This window comes from Leptonotus elevatus, chromosome 16 (assembly GCF_054856555.1).
Source record: "Leptonotus elevatus isolate MCC_2025b chromosome 16, RoL_Lele_1.0, whole genome shotgun sequence".
In the NCBI taxonomy this organism is placed as follows: Eukaryota; Metazoa; Chordata; class Actinopteri; order Syngnathiformes; family Syngnathidae; genus Leptonotus; species Leptonotus elevatus.
The window spans coordinates 6,108,544-6,119,635 of record NC_141254.1 but is presented as its reverse complement, the minus strand read 5'-3'; the positions used below and the strand labels follow the sequence as shown (position 1 = coordinate 6,119,635).

At 43.0% G+C, this 11,092-nt stretch overlaps 1 long non-coding RNA gene across 1 annotated transcript; it reads right to left on the bottom strand.

Annotated features, from left to right (window-relative positions):
* Window positions 1-4,542: 4,542 nt before the first annotated feature.
* On the bottom strand, window positions 4,543-8,685 carry LOC147160460 (uncharacterized). Its single transcript, XR_015097341.1, has 2 exons — window positions 8,569-8,685; window positions 4,543-5,465 (listed from the first exon to the last, which is right to left on the bottom strand). It is a non-coding gene; the product is annotated as an uncharacterized LOC147160460 (long non-coding RNA).
* Between the last annotated feature and the right edge of the window lie 2,407 nt (window positions 8,686-11,092).

Genomic DNA, 11,092 nt, shown 5'->3' with positions numbered 1-11,092 from the left:
CGAAGCCGCGTGAGATCCGAGACACCAGCCTCCACCGATTCAATAACCTGAGGAGGAAACAGATTGTGTCTGAGTTTCGGTAGATGCTGGTGTGGTGGATCTGGCATGCATGAAAATCTCCACCAAAGAGGGGAGCCGTCGACCCCCGCCGGAACAGAGCAAGCGCAACACCTCAGGGCCCCCCAGGCCGCGGCAGCGCCAAAGGACGACCCCCGGGCCCCACCAGGGCCACCGGCCGGAGAGCAAACCCAGGAGCAGGAGCGCCCCCCGCCCCAACACGGCCCGCGCCCCCGGCCCAACGCAGCAGGACGGGGCACTGCAGGCCCACCAGGCACCCCACCGGCCCCCAACCCCCGCCCCCCCACCACCCCCCGCCCCCCATCCACCCCCCGCCACCCACCCCAACCCAGCCCCAGCCGCCCCCATGCCCCCAATCCCCCAGACACCCCCCACCCCCAGCACCCCCCCACCCCGCAACCCCCACCACCGCCCCCCCCCCAACAAAGCCGCCCCCCCCCCCGACCCCACCCCGACCAACCGGCAGCCCCCCAACCCCCGACCCCCAGCCCCCGGGGACCACCCGCACCCAGGCACCGGCGCCGAAGAGGGGCCGGACAGCGGAGCGGAGAGGGCAGCCGCGCCCACCCCACCCCCCGCCGTGTGGAAGGACGGAACACCGGGGGCAGAAGGGGGAGATGGGGGCACCGGAGGGCGGCCGACACCCCCGAACCCCAGGCCCAGCGGGGGAAGGCCCCGGTCGTCACCCCAGCGTTCTTTGTGAAAATTAACCCCTGTTACTGAGTCCGCCAGCTCGCGGACTGGCGAACTCTACCCCTAAACCGTGAATGTGACCCCACCCAGTGTATATACAAGTGTGTGTGTGTGGTGCATTAAAATTAGGAGCAGGTGAACCGGAGCCGATGGAAATGATATTCCCACGCTCCGATCCACCCGCCACCCAAGCATGTTGCTGAGTGTATGTGGTGCATTAAAAAAAATAGATAGGGCGGGGGGGGGGGGGGGTGGCGACACGGACAGGGGACCGCAGCACTGCTCTATACTGCGGCCCCCAACCGATGGCACCCCCACAGGCCCCCAAGCCCCCCCCCCACCCACAAGTTGTGTGGTGTATTAAAATTGGAGGGGAGTTGTAGGGTGAAGACGGTGTTTCCACCCTACCCCACCCCCCAAAGTGTGTTATGTGCCCTATATGTCTATAAAAGTGTATTGTGCAAACCTAGTGTAGTGAGTTAAGAGGTGTGACCAGCGGGGCCCCCCCCAACCGGGCGGGGGCAGGAGGCGCACCGGCCCACCAAGCCCCCACCCACCCCACCAGGACCCCGGCGGGCATATGGGACCCGTCCGGCGGGGCGATAGGGCTCGCCCCCCGGATACTGGGTCCCGCCCGAGGTGTCAGGACGCCCACCGGAGCGGGGCGGGCACGACACCAAACCCCAGCCACCCCCGCCGGCCCCCATAGCACCGAGACCCGGGCCATGGATGGAGCCCCCGGCCCAGGGGAGGGGAAGGAAGGCGTACCGGGGAAGGGGAAGGGAGGAGGGAAGGGGACGACAAGAAGGGCAGGGGGCAGCGGCAGGGACGCAAGGAGAGGGGGAGAGGAGGAGGAAGGGCGACGAGGGAGAGGGGACAAGGAGGCGGAGGACGGGCGGGGAGAGGCGAGGAGGGAGAGGCAGCAAGGGGGAGGAAGGGGGAGGGGAGAGGGAACCACCGGGCACCCCGGCGGCCCACAGGCCCCGAACCGCGTCGCCGGGCCCAGAGCGACGGACCGCGCCGGAACGGCGCCGCCCCCGACACCAGGGAAAGCCCCGCAACGCAGCACCCCCCAAGAGACCCAGGGAACGGCCAAGACGCAGCCGCCACCCAGCAGCCAACAGAGGGGCAGACCCGCCCACTCCCCGCCAGGGGGGACAGCACCCACAGAATTAACCCACTGGCATGCCGTGAATCCGAATATCAACCCCTGGTGCCCATCGGAGGTGAATCCGCTCGATCCCGCTGGCAGCAGCCGGGTTCCTGACTATGGAAACACAACCATTAGTTACAAATTGCCTAATACAGAAACATCAATGCCAGTTATAACGCTGCTGTGGCTCTCGCTAACAGGCAGAATTAAGATCCAAGTTTAGGTTAAAAAATTCTATATACGTAGACCATGTTTCTTTAAATTTTGACATTTGGTTTTTATTTGAGGCAGATATTTTTTCCATTAAAATATGATTTATGAGGAGGTTAGACCATTGGTCGATATTCAAAGTTTGTTTATTTTTCCAGTTAACAAGAATTGTTTTTTTTGCGATAGTAAGGGCTACAAGTATAGATTGAAATTGTTTATGTGGTAAGTCAATTGTTGTTAAGTCACCTAGCAAACACAAGTTTGGAGAGAACGGTATCCTACAGTCCAAGACAGCGGAAAGTTTTTCTAAGACTTTAGTCCAGAAACACATAACAGAAACGCAAACAGAAATTATTGGCGGCCTGTTCCCAAAGTAATCTTTATTTTTGGAGTCTGTATTTTGGATGTAAGGCTCCCGGACGCTGGAAAACCTCTTTATCCCCCTCACCCCCTCAGTCTCCTGTGCTTCATGCCCCCGTTAGGAGCCAGAGAAGTTGTCTCCATGGCAAAGATACTTTGCCATGTTTTTGCTTGCTGACTGGGACTGAGGACATACATTTACACAAACACACTTATATGATCACACAATGCGACACACAACCTTATCATGTTCTGTCTCCCTCTATTGGTCATTGTCTTTTTTTTGTTCCTCTTGGATGGGTTGAATTGTCAAAGGACCCATATCTTGCTATTTAAACCCTTCTTTAGATACAGTAGACTATAGGCATAACTTACCTACAATTGTGCTTGAAAGTTGACATACCCTTTGCAACACAGGGGCATATTCTCTCATTTGCGCTTAAGTCAATTCCTCAGGTGCTTTTCTCAGACACTTTCAATGCATGATGATTCTCCCCTCTAGGCTTCTGATACATGTGTTACCTGTTGAAAACTTGTGCAGCCACCGTAGAGGTGTAACCCATGGCTTTTGATGATGCCTGCAAGTCCCGGAGTGTGGAGTTTTTTTTTTTTTTTGTAGAGATCCATCTGGACTATATTTGAGACTTCAAATGTGAACTTCACTTGGGTTTGTATCCGGAAGTTATATACTGATCGTCCACAGCGGCTCATCTAACGGGCTACTTTGATGGATCATGTGTATTTGAATTCTGCATTTAATGAATACAACAAAAGTAATTAGAGTACTGTGCTCGTGACTGAATGCATATTTGGACCTCTTTCATTAGTTGAAATAGTATCGATACCGGTACTGAACAATACCAATTTTCTGTACTTTTGTTCTGTTGTTTGTGGTAATAAATGTTAATTTATTTAACAATAAAATAAGAATACAAAAATAACATTCACTTTAACAGTCATTTTTATTAAATAAAATCAAAGTCAGATTCATGATGTTTTACTATATGTCAGATTTTCTGACAAATAATAAAACAATGAATGTAAAACACATGAGCCAGAGAGGATGGAGTAAAAAAATAAATAAAAAATCAAGATATAACAATAAAGTAATACCATAAATTAATATTACAAATAACAAAGTGAGAAGCTAAGCTCTTTACATTGAACAACATAAAGAACAAAATTAAGCAGTAATACAAGAACAGACGATAAATAATTGTATTAGTGTTATTTTGGTTCCTTGTGGTTGTTTTTCAAGAACGTGCATGCGCACGTAGCGCGATGAATTCGATCCCAACTTGGAGTGAAATTTTGCAAAAATGCCAGTTGGAAGAGGACATGAATGACAATGAAGAGAATAATTGGGACTCGGGAGAAAACTCAATGTAGACTGTATCCAACGTGGTACGTAATGTTTGCTAATGCTAAAGGTTGGCTACAAGATTTTGCAGTTTTATCGTTACCCATGAAATTATAAATATAATATGAGTAATATTTTGTAACGATGGTAAAGCCACACACCTTATAACATAATTCAAATCGGTGGGTGAAGACGGACATCTGCTATATCCGCGTGTGGTCCGCGCCGAGGAGAGGCAGGCGTCGCGGCGGTGCTAGCCGCATATGGCGAGCTGATGGCGAGGACTTCCCAGTCGCCGCTCGGCCTCAGCACCAAGAAGCCCACGCAGGTGTGGGGCGTGATAGAGTGGACAATATTATTATTGTACTCTTTGCGTGTTCAATAAATGAATGGTGAGATTCTGGTGAAGAAGTCCCTTTGCAAAGGTATAATTATTCAGAAGCTTCTGATCACACAAAATGAAGACACTCAAGCCGTGTTCCGTTCAGATTGTGGGACACACAATCTGAACGGAACACGGCTTGAACACAGCGTCGGGGATCACCATTTGATAGAGTGGACAATATTATTATTGTACTCTTTGCGTGTTCAATAAATGAATGGTGAGATTCTGGTGAAGAAGTCCCTTTGCAAAGGTATAATTATTCAGAAGCTTCTGATCACACAAAATGAAGACACTCAAGCCGTGTTCCGTTCAGATTGTGTGTCCCACCTCCTCTTGCACACAGTTATTTATTCAAAGTCAGTGCATACGAAAAAATCCCTCTCCCCTCCCATAAGCAAGTTCCCATGGGTACAAATCAGATTAGACTTGAACAATGTTAAATCAGTCTGTCCTTGGACTCTCTTCGACCGGACAGAGACTGGTACCAACTATACTCCCTTTAGATAATATAGAAAAGAAACCTGTTACTTTTCTCTTTCCCAGGCAAGAGAACAAAGGACTATAGATTGGCTTAACATATGAATTAACTGTTGTCTTATATTTATATCTTTATAACTAATATCCAAAACGGTTAAAATATAAATTGAAACTAAAAAACAATGTTAATAATCTAACATTCCCTCATTTGAGCTCGTGAGAGCTCAACACATTAAAACATTTTTTTTCAATGGTTGTGTGATGAAAATAATTATCATTAAAACATCCCTTTAGCAGGAGAGGAGGTAGTTTAGCAATCATATGGCATTAAAAAACAATTTGATACATTAAAAGATTTTTAGAGGAATAAGCATAACATATGTGAGGCTTAACACAAAATGTTGTTCATTAAAAAGTGTCGCAATGTATCGGCAGACGGACATGTGTTCCCGCCTTGAAGCCATCGTGATGAAGTTCTTTGTTGAATGAGAAGATGACGTTGTCATCTTTTTGCAGAACCCCAGAATAGATTGCCTGCAAATGTGATTCTCGTGATGATTGCCCAGGAAAAGGCACTTGACTTGATCCGTTGAATGATGTCAAAACGGCCGCTCCAGAACCGAACACTGGGTCAGCTGACGTGGCTCCCAGGTCGGAGGTGATAAGATTGATGATCATCAGTTGATGAGATAGCCGGCAGCCTTGTAGACCAGTTGTGGAATGTTGTCTCCTTCTCCTTTCCCATCAACCTGAGAGTAAAATATGTTCATTTAGTCTTCTCATAAACCCACATAAATTTTATTTGGAGGAAAAACCCTGATAGTTTTTGTTAGTTGGGATTAGTAAATGTTATTTGGTTAAGATCCGTAGGTCCTGCGCTGTTGGAACAGGAAAAGATCTATTTTTGTGACAATGAAAATAGAGCCCAGAACTTTGATTGAGTTGAATGACATTCGCTCATTCATTAACATAACAGACAGAGCTTGTAAATATTTATTTTTCAATTAGATTTCATATAATTGTAGGTAATTTTTTACCTCGACATTTACTGTTCTAAATTTGCATAACTGTGCCTTTCACCATCCTGAAAGGAATCATTTTACTAGCATATCATATATTCTCTTCCCAGAATCCCACGACCGGCCGAATCGTGACATCCTGGAAAAAGCTCACATATATTCATATTATATATACTCTTTTGCAAACACTGGGCTCCAAACATTACATTTTTCTGAGATAAAAGATATAATATAATATAATTACCTTCATCCGGCGAATATGCATTATTGTCCTTGCTTGCTTCAGACTTACTTTGCTCCGCTCGATTCCCTCTGGTAGATTTCTTCATATTCAAACTGTGGATTATCACTTCAAAACCTTTTCATTTTTTAATCTACTAATTCGTCTACATTGGTTAATTTCTTAAACATAAACTCCCTCATTTTGACAAAGATCCACTGATTTTTTCAAACACGTCAAGATAAAGGGAGGATAAAATAGAGACCTCATAACTCATAAATAAGGAATATCAGACCATAGCTTTCCGCAAAAGACGTCGTAAATAACACAACCCTCTAAATCAGGCTATGAGGTAAACGAGAGAGCTACAGGACACTACAATAAAAATGAGCACAAGCAGATACAATTTAAGACACTAATATATGATGACTTTGGGGCCATAAAAAATAGAGGTAACCATATTAATCTAATTCAGGATACAAATTACACAAAACTTACAAATATCTACCATTTCAAACTAAAAATTATTCTCAAACTGTTAATCAACTTCACCTCTTTTACATATTAGTGGGGCTCGTAAAAAACACAGCACAAAAAATATCTCTGGGATTCATAAATCACAGTGCTGTGAAAAAATATATATATCTAAAATTAACCATCAAACTCGCTATTATTTATTAAATAGCATCAACTCAATACGATAAGATGCATGGTTCAATATTATGTATATAAAACATATACTTAGATAATATATATATATTAATAATATATACTACTGTGAAAACTTCTTAGTTAGGCTTTTACTTATTGCTACTCATTTTATTCTATTATTTTTTCTATACTGTAGCTGCAGCTGGACGGAGTCCAGAAAAAAGTTCCTCACGGGGAAAATAAAAATATATCGTATCATATCATATTAATAATTCCCATTGTACCAATTCAGAAACTGATTCTCCCAAAAAAATAGGCAAAAATTTAGTAGGCTATAGATTGAAATACATTTTCTCAATCCCTCATTTCAAATTCACATATGTCGTTTTCAATTTCCTGAAATACCCTGCTATAGATCACAGTTCTCCATCCAACACATTAAGAATGCCTTGCATATACCGTGCAGCATTTTACTGATTGAAGGGTCGCATTCCAGTGAGACCACCAGCTTTTAAAAGTCAATGTTCAGGGCGGCGGCTGTGTCAGACAATGTTCAGCAGGCATCAGCGATGAGAGGAGACATCTCTGTAATGAGGCTTGTACACAGTCACTGGGCATTGTGGAAGTTGAGCATCATGTTTGTTTGTAGGCACAGGAGGAGAATGACTGTGCTGCGGCTTTGACCTTTGATCTCTGCCACGTCCATTCAGACGCTGTCTGCAATGTGGACCCGACGACACATTTTCGGTCCTTCCAGGCGCTCACCTCGACCAACGAATGCACCCGGCTGATCCAATGCACTACAATGCCAGACTAAGGAAATGGGATCATAGCAAGATAGTTCACTTCCTGCTTTCTCAAAAATGTTTCGTAAAAAACAGCTTTATTTTTTTATTTTTATTTTTATTTTTTATTTTTTATACCCTTCAAAATAGCTACTAGCAATACTTGCAAATACAACGTATCAGCAGCTGGGGCGCATCCCGTTCGCAGTTTGTAATCAGTGAAGGCCATCAAACCCTCATCTACTTTGGAACTTAAGCATCAGTTTCTGAAATGACACACTCAGAGAAAAAACAAATATTAAAAATCATTATTATTATATCGACTTCAAAAACATTTATAACTTCTTATTCAACTATCTTACTTCTAGCCACAGATGTAGGTATAATTATGTTAACTTAATATAGCTCAATACAAAATACTATTATTTTATCATTATTCTTTATTCATTTGCCCCGAAAAGGGAAAGTTAACAAATTAACCATCTACATCAAAAATAATATAGTGTAAAAGACTATCAATTCAGTCACTAAAAAAAAAAAACACTAATTTAATATTCTTCTACAAAAACTCAACAATATCTTTCAAATACTATTACTTGTTTTTTATTGTTTATCATTCCTCTCTTACCTAGAAAAGAGAAAAAGTCCCATTACGAGAACACATTATGCTCTAACCCACAGCCCCTTTTTTCTTCTAACCTAGAAACAGGGGGGGGGGATCTTAGCATTATACATCGCAAAACCTATTTTACCACATTCCCATTCGAAAAACAAACGCCATTATCACACCAGTCTCATCTCACACAAAAACAACACCAAACTTAGTTAAAGATATTGAAGAAAAGCAAACAAAATCTCCATACGCACAGTTCTCACTCACAATCACAATAATAGCCCCCACCTTTTAGAAGCTAGGTCACACACTCAAATACATACGCACACACTCTTTATTCTTTATAAAATAATAAACGGTTTTATTCTATCAATTCGTTGTCTGCAAATCTTGCAGCAATTGAACCGCAGTTTTATACGGTAATTCAATAAACGGGTTAATAACTTTAAACAAAACACCCGTGAACGGCTCAGTTTATTTCGGAGGGGAAGTTATTTTAGCATCAAAATCAGACACTGTATCATTACCAGCATCTATCAAAGAAAATACAAAAGTCCCTCGTACCATTTTGTCCAGCGATAGCCTTTCATTCAATCGATCAATAGGTTATTTTTTCATTTTTCATCGACGTTTTTTTTATTTATTTTCCGCATGGCTACGACTCCAAGCACAAGTTCCGACTATGAACCGGAAGCACATTCAGGACAAACCATACAGTGTCACGTTCGAAATCGCCCTCCATTTGTAGTTTTTTTACCACTTCAGTTTATATTATACGCAAATAATATTAATATTTATCAATACAGTGACGTCTCACTTTTAGTATAATAGTTCAATAGGTTAAATTTATTCGACAACGTTTAAACAATTTCGACAACGTTTAAACATTTTTACAGGAATAACAGATGGCCACAAAACATACACACATAAGAATCACGTGACCTCTCGTTTATACACAGCGGTTATCCAATCCCGCTGAGCTAAACTGTCCTCAATATATTGCAAAATTTTTGCTAGGCGCTTATTTTCAAAATAACTGTCACGCGCTATCGAATTAAACCGTAGAACAAAAGTAATCCATACGTTAATCCTGACCTCAAAAGTAGAAGCGCCAAAAATAAAAATAAAAAAACACGTAATCTCTTGATTGAAAATACAGCGATACAAATCCAATTATCGCTATAATCAACCTGGACCCTACAATACTGTTCAATTTCAAACAGGCGCAATTTCAAAATAACTTATTACGTGTAAATGGACGTTTTCAAATAAGTATCATGAGTACTTATCGATTAGTCCCAATCGGCCAAACTGCAAAAAAAAAAAAGCAGTGCGCTACTACGACCTTCGGAATCCTTAGTGGAAGAAAGACTTCTCACGTCATCCGGCAACCCTTTTATTCAATATATATCATAGTCTAAGGATTCTTCGTAGCGAGACGAAAACAAAACTAAACAACAACAAAAATCAAGCCGCTACTTCTTCCTGTCTCAAAAATGCGCTTCCTAGGTCTGCACTTACGTCACTTTAAATGCACCACCCCACGTACGTGTACAGTTCAATGTCGTAGGAAAAATCCCAACTCTCAATAGAACGACATCAAACTACAACTTGTTCACACAGACCTCATGTAAAAATTTTGACAATTTAGAAGACGAAAAACCAGTTGCAGCGGTCCCAAACAGACAGAACTTCCCTACGTGGATAAAAGTCTCCACTTACCGTAATTATTTATTTAGGCCTAGAAGTTCCGCCCGTCCGGGAACGCCGCAGCCCGCAAACCGTCAAAATATCTGCGTCACCATTCGTTAGAATTCAGCGTCGGGGATCACCATTTGATAGAGTGGACAATATTATTATTGTACTCTTTGCGTGTTCAATAAATGAATGGTGAGATTCTGGTGAAGAAGTCCCTTTGCAAAGGTATAATTATTCAGAAGCTTCTGATCACACAAAATGAAGACACTCAAGCCGTGTTCCGTTCAGATTGTGTGTCCCACCTCCTCTTGCACACAGTTATTTATTCAAAGTCAGTGCATACGAAAAAATCCCTCTCCCCTCCCATAAGCAAGTTCCCATGGGTACAAATCAGATTAGACTTGAACAATAGTAAATCAGCCTGTCCTTGGACTCTCTTCGACCGGACAGAGACTGGTACCAAATATACTCCCTTTAGATAATATAGAAAATAAACCTGTTACTTTTCTCTTTCCCAGGCAAGAGAACAAAGGACTATAGATTGGCTTAACATATGAATTAACTGTTGTCTTATATTTATATCTTTATAACTAATATCCAAAACGGTTAAAATATAAATTGAAACTAAAAAACAATGTTAATAATCTAACAGGTGCCACCCTCAAGCAAAGCAAGGTAGGAACTGCGAAGCTTCACTCTCGTTTGCCTTGCTGGCGGTCAAATCTCGCTTGCTTATTAACCCAAACCCGGAAATGCATTTTAGCGTAGCGTGAATGAAATCTAGCGTGAGTGGGTGATGTCAGTACGCTGTGTGTACACTTATGCGTTCAAGTGTGCCATAGAAAATTATCAACGACAATTATAAGACGCCATGATTGCCATCTTCGGTACCCATCCCACTCGGAGTTCACTAATGCACTGACTCTCTGGTAAAATTATTTATGTTCATTCAAATGTGAACTAATGTGGGCCGGTCTGAGCCTTGAAACTCCAGGGCTGAAAAGGAGTCCCAGTCCGGCCCTGTTCGCTACTCTACCAGTGAAAATAAAGCTTGACTTTACTGACTTTTATAGTTCTTACTGTTCAGTGTTGTTTGTTGCTGGCGCCTGTCCCTGCAGACTTTGGGTTTTATGGGCTGCAGAAGATATGGTGGACCATAACCTCACTGGATGCCAGTCATTCACAAGGCACATATAGACACCGACAGATCATTCACACTGTCACTGACCAGGACCTGAACCCATGCAGTCACCCAAGTCAGACGAGTGTACTACACTTTAACAATACTAAAAATCTTTACTTACAACATAAGGAAGTGAACATTCGCTTGTCTGAAGCAGTGAAAGGTTACCTCACAAAATACTGGGTGTGTTTTCTCATAATGCCATTC